Source organism: Heliconius melpomene, chromosome 14 (assembly GCF_056956725.1).
Source record: "Heliconius melpomene rosina isolate 202511_hmr_F chromosome 14, ASM5695672v1, whole genome shotgun sequence".
NCBI lineage: Eukaryota > Metazoa > Arthropoda > Insecta > Lepidoptera > Nymphalidae > Heliconius > Heliconius melpomene.
Genome location: NC_140402.1, coordinates 1,705,828 through 1,729,443, shown reverse-complemented (window position 1 = coordinate 1,729,443; position 23,616 = coordinate 1,705,828). Strand labels below are relative to the sequence as shown.

General features: G+C 32.8%; 1 non-coding gene across 1 annotated transcript; it reads left to right on the top strand.

Moving 5' to 3' along the window:
- The first annotated feature begins 21,796 nt into the window (after positions 1 to 21,796).
- On the top strand, positions 21,797 to 21,868 carry TRNAC-GCA (transfer RNA cysteine (anticodon GCA)). The gene has a single exon. It is a non-coding gene; the product is annotated as a tRNA-Cys (tRNA).
- Positions 21,869 to 23,616: the final 1,748 nt, after the last annotated feature.

The window sequence follows — 23,616 nt, the reverse complement described above, 5'->3', positions numbered from 1 at the left end:
ATTTTTATACGACATCTTGAGGATATCTTGAATGAACTTTGTATATAAATAGTATAGAACTAAAATGTAGATAACCTACAAGCAAAATGCTAGTGATGGTTATAGGTTCGATTCTCACTCGAGGAAATGTAATATTTAATATTTCCATTTCTCCGCTGTAGAATCGAGGCAAAGCGCGGCGTTGAATTCCGCCCCTCAAAACGTAAAGCCTTCAAAATCCAGCGAAAAACGAGGAACAGAGTGCTTTACTAGGTTCCATCTGCCTACCCTGATGTGTACTGGATACAGTATAAAGCTAATTTTACTAAAATGTATTAGGCCAAGTTTACCCGTCAAGTAAAATAAAATCTGAGATATGAAGAAGAGAAAAAAAATTACGTAAATATAAAATTTCAATTGACAACCACAGATTTTAATAGTGATTTCAGTCTGGCGTTCATAAAAATGCCCAGATAGACGTTGTCATATAAACATTCTTTCATCTAAAAGTGCACTAGTGATGTACCTCATCTAAAACGTTCTTTAGACGGAACGCGTTGCGACGCTTGTTACCTGAGTGAAGTTTTGAATTATAGAATTTACCTTTTACCTTTTGTGAGGTAAGTTCAGCTTTTAAGTTTATAGGTATAATCAGAGAGAGTACTTTGCACTTGTGTTTTAGTCTCTACAATTTTATATACTGTTTGTTATTCTTAGTTTTTATTATTTTTTTCTTTTCTTCTTTCGTTCTATCAAAAATAGCGGGGTAATCTGAGAGAATCTGGGAACCTAGCGTTAAGAGACTCCGTTCCCGTTAAGAAGTTTTCTTTCTCCATTTTCCCCTGAATTCTGAAAAATTTAATCACTAATAGAATTACTCCTAATGTCAAAAAAACTAGTCCTTCCTAGTAATAACAATAAATAAAAATACAAAATCTCCGTTCCAAAATGACAGGAATTGCCTAGAATGCACAACTTTATACAATAAAATAAATACCTGGCCAGCAGGATAGGCACTGTAGCACCAGCACCGATAACGTTGAACATAATGGACTATAAAATTTCATAGCCGCATCCAAGTGGTATTCAATTAAAACTTGAGCTTTGCTATCTTCGATAAATAGTGTGACCATTTGGTAGAGGATTTCGATTGATGATACTTTATAATGTTTATCTATATATAAGAATATATTTAAATGTATTTGTCTCTTATATTATTTTCTTTGCTTATGGTAGAGTAGGAACCTGGGAACCTAGGGTTAATACACTTCGTTTTCATTAATACACTTTCGTTTCTCACTTTCCGTCGAATTGTGGAGGCATTGTGTGTTGAGAGGTGGACTACAACGCCGCGCTTTGCCTCGTTACCAGAGTAAGAATTAAATATTAAATATTCAATTTACTGGAACAGGAATCGCACCCATAACCTTTCGTGCTTACTGTTGCACCAATTTACCCCTGCACCAGAACCGGCTTCAACTCTGCCTAATAGTTTTAGATGCGAAATTCAAAATTACAAAATGCGTTGTTTGAAGTCGGTTTTTCTTTCTGTTAAAAATTAATTTATGCATACAAAGTTCAAAATCAAAACTTAACTAGAAGATGACCTGATGTAAAATTAACCAGACAAATTTAGATCTAGATCAAAATTTAGCTCACTATGGTCATCCTATAAGAACAGCTTTCATGGCACGGCTGGCACAAGCCTAATTTATTCCACGTAGCCTAGTATCTTAAGTGCACTTCATCTCGTTATGAATATTGTTTGTATGAATGTCTGAATGAATGAAAAAATTGATAGAAAAGTCTTCGTGGCACAGTGGAGATTCCTGACGGTAGATGCGATGATTATGGGTTTCTTCTCCATTTTATACATTTCCATAGCAGCAGAGTATACAGTGAATCTAGTGTCAGGGTCCAGAATTCTCTACTTTCTATTTGAATTTAAAAAAATCACAACTTTATGAGTTTTCACAACTCTAAATAAACGTGATACAATTAAAAACATAAACGATTTTGTCAAAAATGAAAATATCTTCAAACAAATTTTTAAACTGTCAAATGAAAATGTCACTTTCAATGACTCGGAAAGCAGTTTTGCCGAAATAACTGGCAACGAGCTCAACAGTTGTTTTTCAATATATATATATATATATATATATATATTTTTCAACTGTCTCGTACATAGCAGGGTAGGTAAAGTCTTAGTCTTATATAAGACACTCTGTTCCCACTAAGACACTTCCGTTCCCCACTTTACCAGAGAGACTAAATATTAAATATTTAATTTCCTCAGTGTGAGAATCTATTGAACCAGCAACCTCTCGCGTTTACAATCACCCCTATTTGTTAACCAACCAACAATTTTTATTTAATAAAAATATATATAAATTTATTCATTAAAATTAAGGTTTCGAAGTGAATAAAAATAGTTTAAAAACAATCTTTTATATGGCCTTTTTAATTTTTATTATAACTTTGAAACTAAGAGGCCACTTAAGTAATTAAATATAAAAGTAAAAATTTTAACTCATTCTAGTTATTAAACTTCTTTTCATAGTAACAAAAATATTTGAGGCAAGCACGTTTGCAGAATAAAGGGTCAAGTCAAATGTAAGCTTTGAGAAAGAACTAGGGCGTGAGAAAGCGAAACGGGGAAAAAAATATTGTTTAAATTTTATAGTTTTAATATTATATTTGGAATAGAATACGTTGTGATGTAGTGGAATAGTGTATGTCTGTAACGTGGTTACGACTGGTTGCAGGTTCGATCCCCACTTGAAGAAGTGAAATATTTATTTAAAATTTATATTTCCATTTCTTCGCTCTGGTCTCGAAACAAAGGACGGCGCTGAGTTCCGCTATTCAACACGCAATGCCTCCAAAATTGGTGGAAAGTGGGGAACGGAGTGAGTTAACTAGGTTCCCTCTGCCTACCCTGCTGTGTGCGGGATACAGCGTGATTAATATCTTACTAACCACCACTGGATCAAATTGAGGCAAAATGGGATTTAAAAGCTAAAAGCAATATTTTATTTAAAACTAGCTTTTACCTCCGGCTTTACTCGACCTTCACTAATCAAGGCAATTCTGACAAATACTGACTTAGAACCTGTAGTTACTGAGATTAACGCGTTCAACCAAACAAACGCTTCAACTATACCCATAGCATTAGTATATATCAATATAAATAATATAAATTTCATTCACATTTATAATTCAAGCAGCATATGATCGTTGTTCCCAGGATACCCAAAGAGATCCGATATAAAATTAAGAGGTGGAAAAATTGAGTCGAATGTCCGTTCCAAGCAAGTCTCCAGCGATTACCTCGTACCTTAGTAAAAGTTGTGTTGTCTTTTAGTTCGTTTAAAACAGTATATTTTGTGAACGATGGAATAAATATGGAATAGAATAGATGGAATATAATAAAATAAATATTATAATTGTTAATAATAACATTACTTGAAATGATTTTTTTACGCTTTTTTCCACATGTGAACAGAGAACCTAGTGTAGAGACACTTCTGTCCCCACTTTCCGCTGAATTCTTGAGGCATTGTGTATTGACTGGCGGAACTTAACGCCGTGCTTTGCCATGTCACCAGAAGGAACCACGACCACCACCTTTACCTTCTCACCCTTGTGCGATGCTTGTGAGTGCGCAAATGTGCGACTGTAAAATTCATATTAATGAACATTATTATACATTTTTTACACTTTTTCTACTAATAAAATAAAAAAAAGCACGTACGAAAACTAATTTCCATATTGATTAAGAAATTTCATAATACAGCTTTATTTTTAAGTAGGTTAAAGATAAACATTTCATCTAACAACAAGTTTTCTAAGCTAAAAACATTTTTTCATCTTTGTCAGGTAAAATTCTTAGAATTCCCTACAATATAATGGTATAAGCCAAAGCCCTTTGGCTCGAGGACTAGTTAACCTTAATAGCCTTACATTACTCTCGCTGAGCTCTTATAAAATATGTAATATTATTTACATAAAACATTTTTTAAAATATGATTTTAAATAAAAAATTAAAGCGGTTATTCGTGGCACAGCGGCACAAGCTTGCGAGTATAAGCGCCACCGGTTTGGGTTCGATTTTCACTCGAGGAAATGAATTCCTCTTTATACTTTATGTTCTCTAGTAACGAAGCAAAGCAAGGCGTAGAGGTCCGCTACTCAACACACAATGCAGAATCGGTGGGGAATGGAAGTGTTTTAATGAGAACTGAGTGTCTTAACACTACGTTTCTAGATTCTCTCTGCCTTTCCTGCTATCTGTGGGATACAGCGTAAAGCTAAAAATATATAAGCGAATGTTGGCTTAGTAACAGTGTTTGTTAATCGAAAGGACGTTTATTAAACTCTTTTTTTTGTTTTATATTTATGCTGCAAGAAGATCGTCTCTTTTATTTGTATGGCAGCGTAGGCTAAGAGAATCTAGTGCTTAGACATGAAGAATGTATCTTCATATTGAGGTAGGCAGGGAGAAGGTTGAGGTTGAATGATGGAACCTAACGCCGCTAGAGGAAAAAATATTTATTTTACGTACAAAATTGACACATTATTTTTTATTAACAAAACAAAATTAAAACAATCAACAAGTATAGAAACAACTTAAAATGTTGATATAATATATTCTCGTCGAAACAATTAATAATTCCCCTCGATTTTATTTACTCACAATTAAAAATTGCGGTTAAAAATGTAGTTAAGCTTTAACCGAGCGGAGGTTAATTCTTATTATCTGTATAAAAGTGGGGTTAAAAGTAATATCCTACAAATGATATGGCTTTAATACGTTTATAATTGGAAATTCGTGGTACAGTGGTGTACAGATATACAAACACACAAACCGCGAATTGTACTTGTTATAAGCAGTATGTCTCTGTTCCCAATTTTTTTTAACAAGAATTGATTTTATGTTATCACCCTGTATATGAAATAGAGAACGGAGTGTTTTAGCATTGGGTTTTCTCTGCCTACGCCTCTATGTGCAGGATTTTCTTGAAGTATTATGATTAAATTTTTTTAAACTCCATGCTGTACCTCGTATGGAACTGGGTAGGCAGAATGTGTTAATACTAGTATTAAAACACTCCGCACCCCATTTTACGCCCAATTTTCGAGACATTGCGTGTTCTGTGACGGAACTAAACGCCGTGCCAAATCGTTTACCCATAATTTATAGCAAGAACATTGCATACAAAAGAATCAGATGGTATATAACAATTTTTCTTTTCAGTTCCTTTCTTCACTTGCCGCAATGAACCGTACCATTATATATTGAACGGCGTAACTTAACACAGAGTAATAAAAAAATATTAAAACATAATAATTTCATCAATTAGAGAAAGAACCCACAACCACACTACCACCACATATAATAAAAACTCCTACTTTTCCACGTGGTCATATTAAACTCTACATTCATATTTCCTCATGCTTCTTCCTAAATCTTATCCTCAAAAGTTCACTTGCATGTAATTTCACAAGTGGTGGTTTATCCATAGCTGACTAAAGAACCTAGCACTTATAAGAATAAACTCGTCCAGGCAATACGAATTGCTATGTAAAATTTAAGCTGCTTTACCTATTATAAGAATTCAAACTTTATGTGTATAGTAATAAGGTTATTTTTACAATGGTTAGATGTTTAGGAGGAAGATCCAAGATCACATTCAGCATGTCTAAAATCTGACTTCTTTTAAAGAAATAATTTTTCGTCGCTAACAATGTTATGCGATATTTTAACAACGAAGCTAACTCTATCTATTGTAGTTTCTTCTCTCTTTGTCTCTCTTCATTTGTTGGACCTTTGTTTATTTTGGAATTCATTAATATTTTTCATTGTTTTCTTTAAAGTAAAAAAGTTAAATGGACAAAGTTAAAATATGAGATCTAAATAGTAACTCAACTTTAGTTTTAAATAAATAATCAAGATTACATTGAAACTGCCGTGCTTACAAAAGCGTGATAGGTTGTAGGTTCGATTCCCACTAGAGGCAAATAGATATTTAGGTAATATTATCTTCGTTTATGCTCTCTAGTAACCAGGCAAAGCGCGGCGTAGAGAATGTCGTTCGGAACGGAAGTGTTTTCATGGGACTCGGGGTGTCGTAATATTAGGTTCCCATGTTCTCTTTGCCTACCCTACTATGCAGGACATAGCGTAAAGCTAAAAAATAGATTACATTGTTAAATAATATACTGTCTCCCAACCAGAACGAGGAAATAAAAATGCGTACCCCCGAATGAGAATTAAACAGCCTCTAACGCTACTACATCCTCAATTCGTTTATTAAATAAAATTATTTTAAAATTCACACATTTATCAGTATTTATAAGGCTTGTAAATAAAATACTACAAAACGCGGCGTTGAATTCCGGCACTTAACACACAATGCCTCCAGAATTCGGCGGTAAGTAGGGAACGTAGTGTCTTAACACTAGGTTCCCTCTGCCTATCATTCTCTGAGCGGTATACAGCGTGATACAGATTTATTCATTTATTTCCTAAGACTTGAACATAAAACCTTCTAATACAATAGCCGAAAGCATTATTAACACAGAAATGCATACAAAAATAGAAACTATTCTGCGCCATACAAACCTAACTGAGCGTGACTACAATACAAGATAGAATAGAAAAACTATAGCCACTATAGATTTTCTCGTTTGGAAAAGTTTAAACAAAAGGTGAAAACAAGTGCTCTGGAAACGCCGATACTGTATCGAGGTAGCGTTTTGTATGACAGGGTACCTGTACCAGGTAACCGGTTGGTATGTGAGCGTTGAGTGTGAATGGAAATTTATGTACTAAAAATAGCCTTTTTATACCAGTATTATAAAGTTGAAGTGTTTGTTTGGTTAAGCAGTCTAATCTCAGGAATTGATGATTTACATTGATAGATTGTTTTTATATTGGAAAGTCCGTTCATTGAGAAAAGCTATCCTATTAATATTATAAACGTGAAGTTTGTGAGGATGGATGTTTATTCCACTTTCACGCAAATGTTACTGAACTGATTTAGATGAAACTGTATAATTTTACAAACACTTAGAATGTGTCATGTGGCATACAGCACAATGCTGTGAATTTTATAAAGGAGGATTTATTAGGCTTTTTTTTTGGCGAAAGCCAATTTAATGGTATGTCCACTCTGTTCATATAGAAATATAGGATTTCGAGTGATTTTGCAAAAAAAATATCATGAAAGATTTAAAAAAAAAAACATGTTAGGACTATATATTTTTATTATGAAGAATAATAATTACCATCAAAGAAAAACGTTAATTTTAAAAATGCTAATTTCGTATAAAATAAAATTGAACCTGAAACCTCTCACTCACACATAAATAAAAACAAAAAAATAATATACTGTCTGTTATTTTTCATATCATTCCGAAGAAGTTATAACAGAATCTATACAAATAAAAAATACAGTAACTATATCATCTTATATTTCTACAACCAACTTTGTTTACCTTCGGTCTAATTAATGCATTTGAAAATTTTCAGTAATGTTAACTGAGCGTTTCCAAAGAGATTCCTCTTGGGTAACTAAAACAAGCCGAGGGACCTCGGCGAACTAATTAAAACGTAATTTTATATTTCATATAATACTTTGACTATTTCCTGAAAGTAATATTATAAAGCCCTCTAATAATATTTAAAGGTATACGTGATTTCCCCCAAGGTAACTTTGTGAAGTTTGTAATTTCATAATAATTATTCTAGACGCCGTTTTGGCATAGCTGGGATGTATCTCAGTGATGGTGATAGGTTTGGGCTCAAATTCCACTTTTATACTAATGTAACTAAACTGAAAAACTTTATTTATTTGTTTTAGGGACGAGCGCTATAATCTCGGGAACTATTACCGGACTTAAGTAGAACATATATGGTACCATATTCTTTAGAGTTCATCTTACAATATATGCATTTACTATAATTGGTCTGCTTAAATATATTTCTGCATTCAATATACCTTAAAAATGGTTAACGTAGTGGCTTAACTCTAGGTTCTCTTTACCTATTCAGCTATATCCAGGATACAGCGGGAAATTGAACTTGCAATTGTTCTGAAACGGGTGAAGTTTGGAAAGAAGAATAAAGTGACTGGGATTCCTTCGTAAAATACAGAAGATTTGAGTATTGCGAAATTGGCGGAGAGGACTTATGCACGTGAGTGTAAAATGTAATGAAATCAATGAGGCCAGTCGTGGCGCAGGGGACCTCCACTCAACATGGAATACTTCCAGGATTTGACAAAAAGTGGGGAACGGAAGGATCTTAATAAAAAAGGTGAAGTTAATAAAATAATAATCATTCCCTCATCCCCTCATCGTGCTTACAAACACATTCTCGTTGCACCTTCAGGCTTATTTATTAACTAACGTATACAATTTTATATGTGACGACGCAGGAATCGTATCCACAACCATCACTATTACCTTCCAAACGTAACACAACGCCACCAATCTTTTTACAAGTAATTAATTAAAAACATAACATTACGTTATATAACATTCTATCTATAAACACATACCATACGTGCAATTCCCCGAGTAACTTCGGTCGAACAATTTATTTGGGTACGCCTCGTAAGAGATTAAAATCTGATTGCTTTGTTGTGACTTCATGAATAATTTAATGGCTGTAATAAGTTCAATACGAATTTATATAATGATAATATTATTAATTATTAATATATATAAATATTGTTTGTATTTCATAATAAATTAGCAGGTTTACTCGGCTTCGCCAGCTTAATCTTGACATAATGAGATGAATTGTTGATTATTTGGTTATGATTCTTTAAACTGTTATGATAAAATAATACATAATTGAAATGTTATTTAATTTATAGTTATCTTTTTTTAATTTCTAGTTATAGGGTAGGTATGCACGATAAACACATTTTTGCCAGGGTAAATCCCGATCCTGCCGGAATTCCGAGGTGGTACTTTTTATCCTGTATTTTTCTTTATAGCCCCCTCTACTTTTCAATAAAACATTCATAAAAATAAATGCGGCTATTCCGGTGCGTAACCGGGACAAACAGATAGACAGACAAAAACTTTTAATTGCCTGTTTGTGTTACTGTATCGTGTAAGTATCTATATGCACTGAAGAAACATGAAAGAAAAACGTGAGGAACAGAGTATCTAAACACTAGGTTCCCTTACCGTGCAGCGGGATACAGCGTTAAAAACCTAGTTATTTTGAAATCACAGACACGTCAACCAAGGTCTCCTCATATCTCTCTTACCGCACACTTTTCCTTCATAAATCTTTTTTGCCATTTATTCGTCACTCATTCGTTCGACGTATCCAAATCACCTAAGCAAGTACTTCTACATTCTCTCCGTAATATCCTTGCTAGTACCGTTCTACGTAAACTAACTGTACATATCTACATATAAAACAAAAATACTTATGTATATTTTTCTACCGAATTCTTGACGCATTGCGTATTAAATGGCGGAACCCAACGCCGCGCTTTCCGTTGTTAACAGAGCGAGGAAATAACCATATTACATATTTCCTTCCCTGAATAGGAATCGAACTCACAACCGTCATATGTAAATATAAGTTTGTAATATAAAAATAAGCTATCTATTTTTTATTAGCTTATCTTTTATGTAAATCATATAGGCTTATTATTTTGGTACAACGAATATTTCTAGGAAAAAAATAAGACCTTTGAACGCCAAAAGAAATGTTCTTGCTAAGTTTAGTATTTTCATATTAAATATAATATTATGATACTTCAAGATACTTTTTTGCTTTTCCTTTTTTTTTTCATTTACTAAGAAATAAAATCGTTAAAAATAAATAAAATCGTTAATTTATGCTTCTACTCCGCCTTTAACGGGGCTAGTGTCTAAGCACTCTGTTATTCTGTCTCATTTCTAAATAGAGCTCGGTGAATGGCGGAACTTAACGCTGCACTCTTGAAAGATAAAGAAAATAAAAATAATTAATTACAGTCAGATTATTTTCCACCGCGCGACGACAGCCTCTATCTAATCTAATTGATTAATGACTAAAAAAACCATAAAGATTCTTTATAAGAAAATGTATAAATAATTTTACGTACAGGGATTCGAACCCGCGCATCTTAAAAAGCAGCCAACCGTCCTTGGATGGTAGTGGTTGGTAATGGTGGTTCTTTGCTATGTTTAAATAATTATAGTTTTCTAATAGGAACTTAGTGGAAAAAAATGTTAAGTAACACTTATTCAATTATACAAACTGAACCTCAATGTCAAGACATTTTGTTACCCTCTCAGTGAATTCGAGACATTGTTAAGCCGGAACTTAACGCCGTACTTTCACTCACTAGAACGTGAAAATGAAAGTAATTCATTACCCCGAGCGGGAATTGAACTATGATTATTTTATACAAAAAAAAGATTTAAAATAAGCTGTCATAAGTTTATTTAAAAAAAATATTAATAATATTACCCAATTATCCACAAAAGAAAACAAAATTCATTTGAAACACCCTGTAATCGTGTTAATAGCATTTCTTTTTGTAATAAAAGACAGAAAAGATTTTCAAATCGTATTTTCGTCTATTTTTCCGGAAGACAGTTATTTTACCCCTTATAAACTTTGCTTTGGCATTCTAACATACAACTTATTAAAAGTATGTAAGGTTTAATTTCCAATAGCAATGAATAAGTCACTTTAAATTTTGTATGCCATTGAGAACTGCTCGGATGGGTTTATTCACATAGTCACGGCCGTCTTTACCAATTCAGTTACAGATTCCTTCGTAGTGACTATGTAGAAAATTATTTAAGGCTTATATCTTTATATCGTTTTAGTAAGAAATATAATTATATAACTCTATTGATATAATTGATAAGTTTTATTTTATGTCTTCTTTTCTGTAATACAATTTCTGTGGGATCGGTGACTAAGTAAAATTTAAAGGTAGTAACAGAAATGGATAATCTTTGTAAATATAGTTGCGAAGGAAGCAATTAATGAAAATGAACGCTGTACGAGTACAGAAGATATTTTAATCGAATTGATTTAATAATTTGATTCTATAATTTTGGATTGGATAATACATTTTTAAATTTAGTTCTTGGGACACTTAATTTCGTAAAATTAAGTAGTAAATTTTTTAATTTACAATATTATTTTACTTTACTTTTGCCAATCGCTTGCGAGTGTAATTCTGACGGGTTTTTCTGACAGATTTTCATTTACTTCGATTTTCATTTAATACAAAAGCCCGTATTTGATGAAAAGTGAGGAACGGAAGTATCTTTATGAGAACGAGGTCTCCTAACTCTAGGTTCCCAGGGTCCCTCTGCCTATCCTGCTATACAGCCTAAACCTAAAAAAATACCTCAAAAATAACGACTAACATTAGTTTAGCTATAATATAAACTAAAACATTTAAATTAATGTATAACTTTATTATTATTTCTGTATAATAAAAGTAAATTATCATAATATAATGTTAATAAATAAATAAATATGTATGCAATAGCGGTCTGCGCATTGATGCGTGTAGAAACCACCGATATCGATTAATAAAATATTTTATATTTAAATATTATGTTTCTCTGTTAAATTTGAGAGTTTATTTTTATCATCGTGGCGTGCTTGTGTGTGAAACGTGTGAATGTAAACGCGACGATTGTGGGTTCGATTCCTATTAAGGGGAATTAAATGTTTATTAATATTTCCATTTCGCGGTCTGGCAACGAGGCAAGCGCGGCGTTGAGTTTCGCCTGTCGCAATACCTCGAGAATTTGGAGGTAACTCTCAAATAAAAATGTCTTAATGAGAATGTCGCACTAAGTTCCCAGGTTTCTCTGTCTTCCCTGATATGTGTGGAACACAGTGTGAAGCTAAAAAAAACTAAATATAAATAACATACAGCAGAAAAGTGCAATTTTAATATGGATCTCATGATTGTGTGTTTCTTGGTGCAACCATAGAAAGATACTATTATTATTTTTTTAGCTCAATGTTTCCCCGAGCGTACAAAATAGTAGACGAAGATAATAAGGGTTCCTTGTTTCCTTAAAAAGTAAGGAACCCTAAAAAGAGTAGAAAAATCGTTAAAATATTGTTTTCTTCATTTTGTAAAATTTTTAATGACACTATTGGCGAGTGGAAAATGAAAATAAATGTAATTATTCCCATCAATGACGATTGAACCTATAACCATCATGACGACCAGACTGCTTCAACCTAAACATCCATCCATCCTCTAAGCCAATTTCGAAATAAACACAAATAAAAACAAACAGTCTCTAATAAAAACTAAATATTCAATTTACTTTTAGTGTTAATAAGTATACAAAATGTACAAAGCTCAAAAGAAAAAAGACAAAAAAATTGCAATTTTCCTACGAGATGAGATCTGAACGCGACATATTCTAATAATCTGATAATATCTTGTTCTCATACTCATTTACATGTAAATGACACGTAACACCGGTCTTACAACCTCATGTAATATCACTATTTTGTTGTGTAGTTGTTATAGACCAGTCGTGGCATTGTGGGTTCGATTCCCACTCGAGGAAATTAAATATCTAATAGTCTCTTAATGTCCAGGATCCTTCTGTCTACCTTACTATGTGCAGAATGCAGGATAAACAGAGAGAACCCAATCTAACCAAGTAGCAAGACACTCTGATCGCTAATTTTGTTAAATTTTGTGGCGGAGCTTAACGCTGAACTAATTATGCTATCACAACGAAACAATAACAATAATTCCTGTCACCGACTGCGAAGAAGCCACAAAAGTAGCGATGTCCACTGCTTAGCTAATATTATTCAAATATAATTTTCTAAAAAATACTTCACACAATAAAAGTCCAATTCAAGAAAAAAGAAAACCACACACACACACAAAAAAAATATAAATAGAATTAACATTTTCACAACAATATGCCCATTTCTTCGCTATTTCATTAACATAATATCAAAAATCGGCACTTTCACTGAAGATACCTTTGAAAAAATACGAAAAAAGCTCGATTTCGTAAGAGCTTATTATTCCCCCCCATCTCAGTGAGTGGAGTGATGTTTCATTAGTATTATTGGTTCGCCTTTCAATACTTATATTTTTGTTTTTCGAGGTGTTGTGTTTCGCGACTCCTCATCGGCCTTGCTAATGGAATTGAATATTACTGTCATATCATATTTTTCTTAGTATCTTCTTTTGTATGGAAAAAATAAACCGAGTTTTGTTGTTTTTTTTTGTCAGTTTGCACTCATCTCTTATAAGAGGGTATGAGTAAATATAGTGTCAAGACTCTACGTTCAACAATTTCCGCCTAATTCAATGTATTCATTTCAGTTTCACCATTCAATAGGCAATGTCTTGAAAATTGGAGAGGTAATGGGGTATGGAGTGTAAACACTATCGCTTCCTATCCTGCTATATGCAGGATACAGAGTGAATCAAAGCTGAACAAAAAAATAGCCCTATCCTATACTTTTTGTCAGACACTTTAAAAATTGAGAGGAAATTCCGCTGAAAGAGATTTCAATCGTGAAACCTCACTACCAGCCGATCACATACGGTCTACGTCACAATAGCTTTTATTAATAATTCTCAATTATTCATATTGGAAGATAATACGGTATATTAAATTTTATATCAATAGTTATTGTAATTTCATGATTATATTGAAGTATTCGTTAAAATACAAAATAATGAAATTTTAATCTTTTACGAAGCTTTTATTTTATAAATTGTTTTTTTTTTCAGTTTCTTAACGCATCCTGCATGTAGCAGGGTAGGCAGATGAAGCCTAGTGTTATAACACTCCGGTCACCACTTTCTGACGTAATCTGGAATTATTACGCGGAGAGTATGAGAGCGCAGAGCCTTCCTCTATAAATAGTTTATATCTGAATTTATTTTTTTTAAATTCAATACCATACCAGTAGTTTCTGAGATTAAACCATTCGACCAAACTCGTCAATTTGATATAAGCTTTTATATTTAAAATTAGTATAGATAACATAAGCCCACTTTCCCTGATATACACTTAGATTTCCACTTATATGAGGTCCCAGAGTGGTTCAAAATAAGTTATTAATAATGCATACAAGTATAAAACACATAACTACAGAGAAGAGGGAGAAAACGAAAGAGAGAGAGATCTAGAGAAAAAATAACTACATTCGTGTTGGAATACACGAAGACGAAAGCAGATGAAATCGCAAATAGAACACTTTTCTTATACAAAGCCAACTTTAAAACGGGGCAAAGTAAAGGTATCTAACCGATATCCCACAGACGCGGTGGCTACCAACCCCACCATACAAAACCCACTATTTAAATACTTATGTGCCTTATTTACATATATGCCGCTATCGACTCGGAGAACTATCTAGAGATGCCGTTTTCATTCATAGATTATAATTTATGAATGAAAAAACTGCGTCTTAAGAGGAAATGTAATTTTTTAATATTTTTTTTTTTCACTTCCCAAATTTTCACTTTACTATTTTTCCTCTATTTATATTGTAAATTCATATTTTTGCCAAATTTCATAATTTAATTCTCCGGGAAGAACCGTCCCTAAAGGTTTTAATTTCGCGGTTTTAATTTCAAAATGTACCAAAAACAATACATACTCGTAAATGCTCATCTTTAACGTTGATTGTGTTGATTTAGAAGCTAAGAAGCTTGGATTTAGCAGCCGTAGACCTGAATATTTGATACTAATTCCAGCTGGAGTCTCTATACGATCTAGAGATGAATGGTCTTGACAGACGGATAGACGGACAACAAAATGATCCTATAAGGGCCCTGTTTTAACTTTAAAAACCATATTTAACGTTTTGTCACGCAAACAAAGTTATGAGTTACTTTAATCCACCTGACTTTAATCCATTTATTTCATTTTGAAATTTGAACATTTTGTCCTTCAATTTGGAAGTTTGCGTAACTCAACACCGCGGTATGTCTTACCACCACGATACATATTCTAACCACACTACCGTAGCCATAGCGTTATTTTTATTCTAATATTTTCAAAGTATCTATGTTAGCTTACTCACCGCATATGCACGTTTAGAAATGCAAAAGTCGTCGTAGCAAAATTTTACATACTCCCCAGAGGAATATTGAATCTAAAATTAACCTAGTTGCTTATTTTTTACATATAAAGGTATGTATGTAGCTTTTAGAGTATTACTATCGTTTAAACTTCTTGTAATTGCTGTTTTAGCTAAATGTACTTATTTCTAGCTAAAATTTATATAATTTGCTATTTTTATTTCACGCTTTGTTTACAAGACAAAGCTTGGTGGTGAGTTCTGTTACTCTACATGCTACAGTGTCTCGAATTTAGATGAAGGGAGTGTATTGACACTAGAATTTCTCCAACGCCCCAGTTACATGAGAATAATAGCGTGAATAGATGGATAGAAAATATAAATAAGCTATTTATATAGGCATAAACCAGAAGAGGTTCGATTTCTACTCGGGGAATGAAATGTTTAATATTTTTGTTTCCTCGCTCTGACGAAGCGTGGCGTTGAGCCCCTCTACTTAACACGCAATGTCTCCAGAATTTGGTGGAAATTAGAGAACTGGTGTGTCTTAATGGGAACAGACTACCTTTACAGTAGGTTTTCCTTGCCTAACCTGCTATATGTGGGACTGGATGAAGCTAAGAAAAACTATATGTTAATCAGCTGATTATTTTGCAGGTTTATGCAGTACAAGCGGGCGAAGCCGCGAGCGAGTCGCTAGTTACTAATAAATTAAGTATAATTCCAAAGACCTACACGTCTGAATAGCTAGAGTAACGGCTCTCCACTTAACGATAATATCGTAAAACGAAATACACACTGTAGAAAATGTTATATTGCATTTTGTGGATATAACACGCTGTAACACTTTAATATCCCGTACTTTAGTAGCTAAATAGGCTTAAAATATATTAAGTTTCGTTATAGCCTAAAGTTAGCCCCTTTTGGGAGGTATTAGTTTTAATTATTGTTTGTATAAATATTATAAATTGTTTACAGACATTAATGTTGTTATGGAGTTTTGTTATTTAGTTTTGTTAATATATATTATATTTTTATTTAGGTTATGGCACTATCTCGTATAGTATGGTAGAGAAAGTATTTAATGTCAACAATCCGTTCTCCTCTTTTCCCCTGAGTTTTCTAAAAATATTTTTCTATCTCTACTGTGGAAAAAGTTACAATTAGACATTTCATGTTGTTCCATTAATTTTAAAATATATATTTATTAATTTAATTAATAGACAAAGATAGCATATTTTCTTAATTTCTTTATTTTTTGATTAGCTTTACGCTGTATCGCATTTAGTTCACATTGCTGACTTTCCATTTCAATTTTGCAGATATTCCATGTCGTCGTTGAACTTAACACCGCTTTTTATCTTGAAACCAGCGATGGAATAAAAAAAAATATTGAAATATTCCTTTAATTATATTCAGGTTCGATTGCACCCAAGTGAAAATCGAACTCAGAACCCTAGCATTTACAGTCTATTTCCATACAAACTTAATAAAAATTAAATACTTTTGATCAATAATTCCACAAGATCTAACAAAATAATATTTTCCTAGTTATCATATTTTCCCTACTTATAATTTACTAAAATTTTCACACCGTATAAACTAATTAGGGTCGGTCCTCATAGCCCGCTGTACTCTGTTTCATCTTGTTTACTTATTTGCTCAAATTTGTTGAGAAGTTCACTTTGTGCATCCAACGGGGGCCGGCTGTCGGCCTTTGTGTTAGAATTTAACATTTACACGAATGTCTAATATCGCTTGGACGCCTTTAAATATATATTTTGTTCTATTTTTTTTATTTGAGGCCAGTCGTGGCACTGGGGCACGTGGGTGCGACTGTAAATGTAGTGGTTGTAGATTCGATTCCTACTTGGCAGGAGAAAATATTAATATTTTCTATAATATTTTCATTTTTTGATCTGGTGACGAGGCAAAGCTCGGCGGTGAGTTTCGCAACTCAATAATGCCTCCAGAATTTGGTGGAAAGTAGTGCAGGAGTGTATAGCTTAAAGGTAAAAAAAAATAGAAAAAAATGAAAAAAATAAAGTAACAATATTAGAATGGGCTATTTAGTTTTCAATATTTTTAAAATAGGCTAAAAATAGAGAACAGAATAACTTAAAATAAAATTCCAAGAATAAAGATATAGGGTGTGACTGTAACTCGACGGTTGTGGATTCTATCCCCAGTTGAAGAAGTGAAATATTTATTTACATTCATATTTTAATTTCTTCGCTCTGGTGTCGAGGCAAAAAGCGGCGTTGAGTTCCGCCACTCTACAGGCAATACCTACAAAAATAGGCGGAAAGTGAAAAACGGAGTGTATTAACACTAGGTTCCCTCTGTCTACCCTGCTGTAAAAATCAAATATATTATATCAATATAAGATAAAAAAAACTTAATGAGACCGACGCTGTCCTAGTATTAAAATATAAAAATTTATTAAAACATTCCACTGTCTCGACAGAACACATCGAACGTTACAAAAATCCTCATTATCTTCAACAATTTCATCTCAATATGCAAAAGAAAATGCTAAGACTGACAAGACTGACAAGACTGACATACATATTGTAAGATAATATTCTATTGTACATTTCTTAGCGCGTCTAAATTTCTTTTAAATTTAATATATTTGAACTGATGAATATTAGAGAATTTTCAGTTATATTCATCGGATATAGGGACTAGGGTGAGGCAGATTTAAATTTGTACTGTCTTCGTATGGCTGTACAAAGATTTAATATACATGGATAAGCTTTTTTAATATTTTGGTTAGTTATTTTATTTTTATATGGTTATTAGGTTTATTATATGCTTAATCATCTGCATAGTGTGCATAGGGAACCTAGTGTCCCCAACTACGTTTCGCAGTTTCCGCCCAATATTCGAGACATTGCATACTGAGCGGCGAAACTTGACGCCGCACTTTATCTCGTTACCAGGGCGAATAAATGAAATATTAAAGAACTAATTCCCACGTTTGATAATCGAACCCATAGCCGTCGCAGTTAAAAGCTACGCCACGTTCTTAGAAACCAAAAAAAAAAAATACTTGAATGATATTAGTATGTAATAAAAAAACCTTTAACCATTGTTATTATAATCAAAAACTTCTCAGTGTTTTGGCACTAGTTGTTTGGCACACACCTAGTATGTGCCATTGGTATCAAAATGACGAAAAAAAATGTAATCTTTTCTAGTAACTCAATATATGTCAGTGACTCAAGTATTAAATTTAACTCTACATGTTGGCTAGACGTCTTTCTTAGAATGCTGATCGGGAGCTTACTTTCTGATTCGGATATAATAACTAAATATAAAACGGATAAGTTTAAAAGAACTTTCTTCTTTACAGATAAGACAATCACGATAAGACAATCTTTAGAAACAAAGAGTGTTTGGATGTAGTGATCAGAAATTCCATTTTCTATATTATTGATATATTATTTGCTTAGATGGTCTTCATTTTCCGGTGGACCAGCGTTTGAGTGTAAATCGATGGTTATGCATTCGATTCTCTTTTGAAGGAATAAATATGCTAGATGATGATTATATGAGACAAATTTGCGGCGTTAAGCTACTTATAAAAGAGTGGAAATCGAACCAGACGAGTTTACAATAATCTTGCACTCTTGTAATCTTGCACTCTTTTATTTATTTATTTATTTATTTTTAGGGAAACATACAGAAATATATATATATACAGAAATATATATATACAGAAATATATATATATACTCTTGTAATAACTGCCGTATTATGCTATGGAAAAAAAGTTAAGCCTAGTTAAGTAAAAGTCTTAGTGATACACCCAACAATGGCACTTTTTATAGCCATAACAGTGTAAAAGCATATTTAAAAATTTATAGTAATCTAGAGGATATTCTCTTGGACGGTGAAGTACCAGATAAATATAGTAATTCTAAGAACATATAATTAAATATACTTCTTGGTAATAAATAGATACTCGTATATTAATAATTCACAGTTTTAATTTCAAATTGTTCTATACCACCATTTAAATTTGTAGATATTTTTTAGCTTCAGTTTTTCCTTTATGTAGCAGAGTAGGCAAAGGAAAACCAAAGTCGTTAATCACTCCCTAGTGTTAAGACACTACGTTCGCCATTTTCAGCCAAATTTTCGAGACATTGCGCGTAGATTTGCAACTTAAAAAAATACCTTCAAAACAACTAGTGAGAATATGCTAAATCGACTAATAAATTATACTAGACTAAAATAAAACAAATTTTCTAGAGTATTTTACGTATATTAATCCTTCTCGTTACTGGCTGGCGGTACGTTGAGGGACAATTTGTATGCGGGCTCTGGCGGCGATGATTTAAAAAACGTGACGGCGGAACGCAAAAGGGACTGAGTGACGCTCTAAACTGTGGAAGTAAGGCTGACTGCGGGCTGGCAGGTTGTCGTGAGATCTATCTATACTAATATAATAAAGTGGAAGAGTTTGTTTGTTTGTTTGAACGCTAAGATCTCAGGATCTACTGGTCCGATTTACATTGTTTTTGTTTTGTACGAAAGCTGCATTCTTCAGAAGTGCTATAGGCTATATAACATTACATTATACATATAAACTAATATATTTTAAAGTACTTTCTAATTGGACATGCAATTTATTCTGCCATGTTAATAACAACCGTCGCGTTGCTACGCAACCGTTACCCCGACATTTTGATATTCATCCTTATGAAAATAAATATTATAGTCACTTTTAGAATTTTATCTAGATTGAAATTATAGTTTACTGTATAACATTCTAATAAATCATTAAGGAGATGTCACTGATTCGAAATGACCTAGCCTTCGGGCGGTATAGTATGAGTATGACCGACGCGAAAATATTCTTATAGTGCAAGCAGGCGTAGCCGAGTCCGGGTCCACTAGTCATAATATATGAATCTACTTTTATTAAATTAGTGAATCAATTTTACATTTTTAAATATAAATATTATAAAAATATACATTTCAAAATATAAAAAAAACCACTCTTCCGAGGACGGGACAAGGATCCAAGCCATCGGTGGCTAGGGCTCCAGAGAGAGGAACCTCCGCACAATACGCGCCGTCTCAAGTAACACTGCCTTCTGTATCCGATTCTTGATCCAACAGCTAAGCGATAGCCGATTATAATTATTAAGACCGATTATAATAGGTTATCAAATTTAATGTGGACTTGTGGGATGGCATTTGATTGTTAATGTGATTCTGGGTTCGATTTTAAACGAGACAGTGAACGGTTTTAGGTTTGACATTATAATACGCAATGTCTCGAATTTGCACAGGAAGTGGAAAACCGCGTCTTGATACTAGGCTTTTCTGCTTAACCTGCTTTGCGGGAAAAAGTGTGTTATTGTTTATTGAGACAGACATACTAAAAATTATAATTAATAAATGAAATTAGGCCGTCCTTGCGCAATGGTCTAAGCGTGTTACTGTAAATGTAAGACGACTGTGGGTTCGATACCCCATTCAGGGGGAATGCATTATTGTTTATAGGTGAAATGAAGCAGAGCGCGTTGTTCGAATTCCACCACTCAGAGCATAACCTCAAAAATTCAGTAGAGAATAGGGAATTAAGACTTAATAATAGGTTCCCTCTGCCTACCTTTTTACATACGGCATACAGGTAATAAAAGCTGAAAAAAAGGATGACAAAAAAATCTATAAAATTAACTCTTTTTCTACTTACGCTAGTATAAAACAGGCCTTAGATGAATATTTCACTGATGTATCAAGGCAGGGATGCGATGTGTTGTTTACCATACGATGCAGATTGACTGAATCCTCTTATGTGAGGCTTTTATTGAATGTATCAGGCCATTTTGTATAGCGTTCATTGAAAAAAAAATGTAATCTCCGTAAATAAAATATATATTTTTTTGTTAGGGACGTTCCGTAATAAGGGGAAGTAAAAATTTTTACAACTTTAAATACAAAAATAACCAGCAAAAGGTATATTTACCTGTAAGTAATGTAAGTCTGTACATTTATAGAAAAAAAAATATTTTTTACATGCTTTTATTTTTTATGGAAAAAGGACAAGGCAAACGAGCGTTCGGGTCACCTGATGATGATCACCGCCGCCCACGACCCCGTGCAGCACCGGAGGAACTACAGGTTCTATGCTTATACCAATGCACTAATTACTATTTTTTATCAACGTTTGCCTGTCGATAATAATTTCTGTTACTTTTGCTACATTTTTTTTTAATTAAATAGCTTTTAAACAAAGGACAACGAGTCAGGTTAACATTCGTAAAATTTCAGGTAATATTATTACAAACTTAAATTAACATTTTAACCTGGGTAATGTTTATAGGACAAAGGGAACGAGGTGTAGGCGTTCTAATTTTAGAATGTCCAATAAGGCTAAGTATTTAAGACGGAACAAACTTTACAATTAGAAACTTAGTTAAAATTTCTACCAGTCGATATTTAATTATTTTAGTAGCAATTTTGTAATGGCTTAATTATTTTTGGTTTATTCCCCTAAGCAGAAAAGGTAGTGTTCAGTCTCTATGCTGCTCACTCAGCACCATTTTTGAGACGACATAAATATAATAAAAGTAAATTTCTACTTAATAAAATGGAATACGGTTGAAATGGCGAAATAATTATTCTTTTTTTGCTTAAAAATACTTATAATATTAATAATCAGCAAAATCAATTATTTTTTTAAGCTCCATCAAGCTTTTAGTGTAAGCTTATTTAAAAACGTTGCTTGTAGGGGATGTAGCTCAGTGGTAGAGCAATCGACTGCAGATCGATAGGTCCCCGGTTCAATCCCGGGCGTCCCCTTCTCAGTCCTTTCGTCCTCAGTTTTGTTTTGTTTTTACAATTTTCTCCATTTATTTAAACTATAAACAATTACTTTATTTACTTGCAATAAAATGATTGCTTTTTTGTACGTATATTTTATGAAAGTAGCTTTATGTTTCCTTTCATACTTCAGTGGAAAATAGTTTTATTGTTAATCTGATTTTTTATATATTTATTAAAAATAAATAAATCACTTTCACGCTGTTTCCCGCACACAACGTGTGTGGTAGCAACACAATCCGTTTTCACTATCTGTTTGAATTTAAGAGTTTGGAATTTAACGTTGAGCTTTACCAGAGCGAGGAATAATATTAAATACCTCATTTCCTCATACGGGAATCGAACTCACAACCTGTCGCGTTTACACACGCTTGTGCCAGCACCACTCTAGACTCAATTCAAATTAATAACGCTATATTAACTCTATAACCACCAAAGATATATAACCCATTCTCAAAAGTAATATTTTAAAGAAGACAACCGTTAGTATCTACGAGTACAATTGGCAATACTTCCGCCAGATATATGGGGTTGTTCAAATAAAATATTCTTTCTTGCAAGCTTACAACGAGCCGTTGTAGATAGAAAGTGTTACATTTTATAGATCTTGGTTTTTTTTATTTGTGCTTCACGCCGTATCCCTCACATAGCAGCTTAGGCAAAGGGAACCCGGGAACCTAACGTTAAGATAATCCGTTCCTTCATTTTCCGTTGAATCAAGTGGAAATCGAACGCACAATTTATCAAATTTACATTTGCTTCTGCCTCTGCGCCATGACTGGCTTCCATGTATGTAATAAATTTATTAGAATCACACTGTATCTTTACTTGTACCTATATAGCAGAGTAAGCTGAGAGAAAATAGTGTCAAGACATTTTGTTTCCCATTTTTTGCTTTATTTTTGCAATATTACGTGTAGGGCCGCTTTAAATTTCCTATTCAGCTTAGGAATCGAACCCACACCCACTTTTATGTAATGGACTATTAATAATAATTCATTTAGGAAAAAATCCTAAAAATGGGGGTAATCCCCCTAATGATAAAAAAATAATTATAATTGAAAATTTAATTAAGAAATTATAATTAAAATTAAATAGTTGATTTATTTATGAAATATATTATTAGTTGCTTAAGTTGCAAATTATTTTGTTTATTTAGAATTAGTATACATCAACGTAAATATGTTCTTTCTTTAGTATCTAAATAAAAAAAGTTGGTAAAACAGTTTTTTTAGCTTCACTATATCCCTTATAGGGTAGGCTAATAGAACCTAGTGTTAAAACACTCCGTTTCCCACTTTCTATTGAATTAAAAGTAAAATATAAAAGTACGGCAATCGAAAATTAGCTTTAAACAATTTGGCATCGTCCAGATTTGGCATTATATTATTATTATCTTTGCAGCTTCCGTCTGCCAAGGTAGTTTCGCGTATATGTATTAAAAGTTACATATATATTATACAATCAGTTTTATTTGTTTTTATTAAAATAATAGGGGAGCATCTGACTGAAAGCGTGTGGTTTTGGGTTCGATTTCTGCTCTTTTTTTTTTAATTAATTTTTGTAACAAAAAAACTGGCCAAGTGTGAGACGGTCTTGCCCACCAAAAGTTTAAAAAATACTAATTTCATGATTATTATGTATGCACTAATTGTTTATGACATGAACTACAAATAAGCTTATATCTTCTTCTATGATATAATACCCAAATTTAATTTACACTTTTC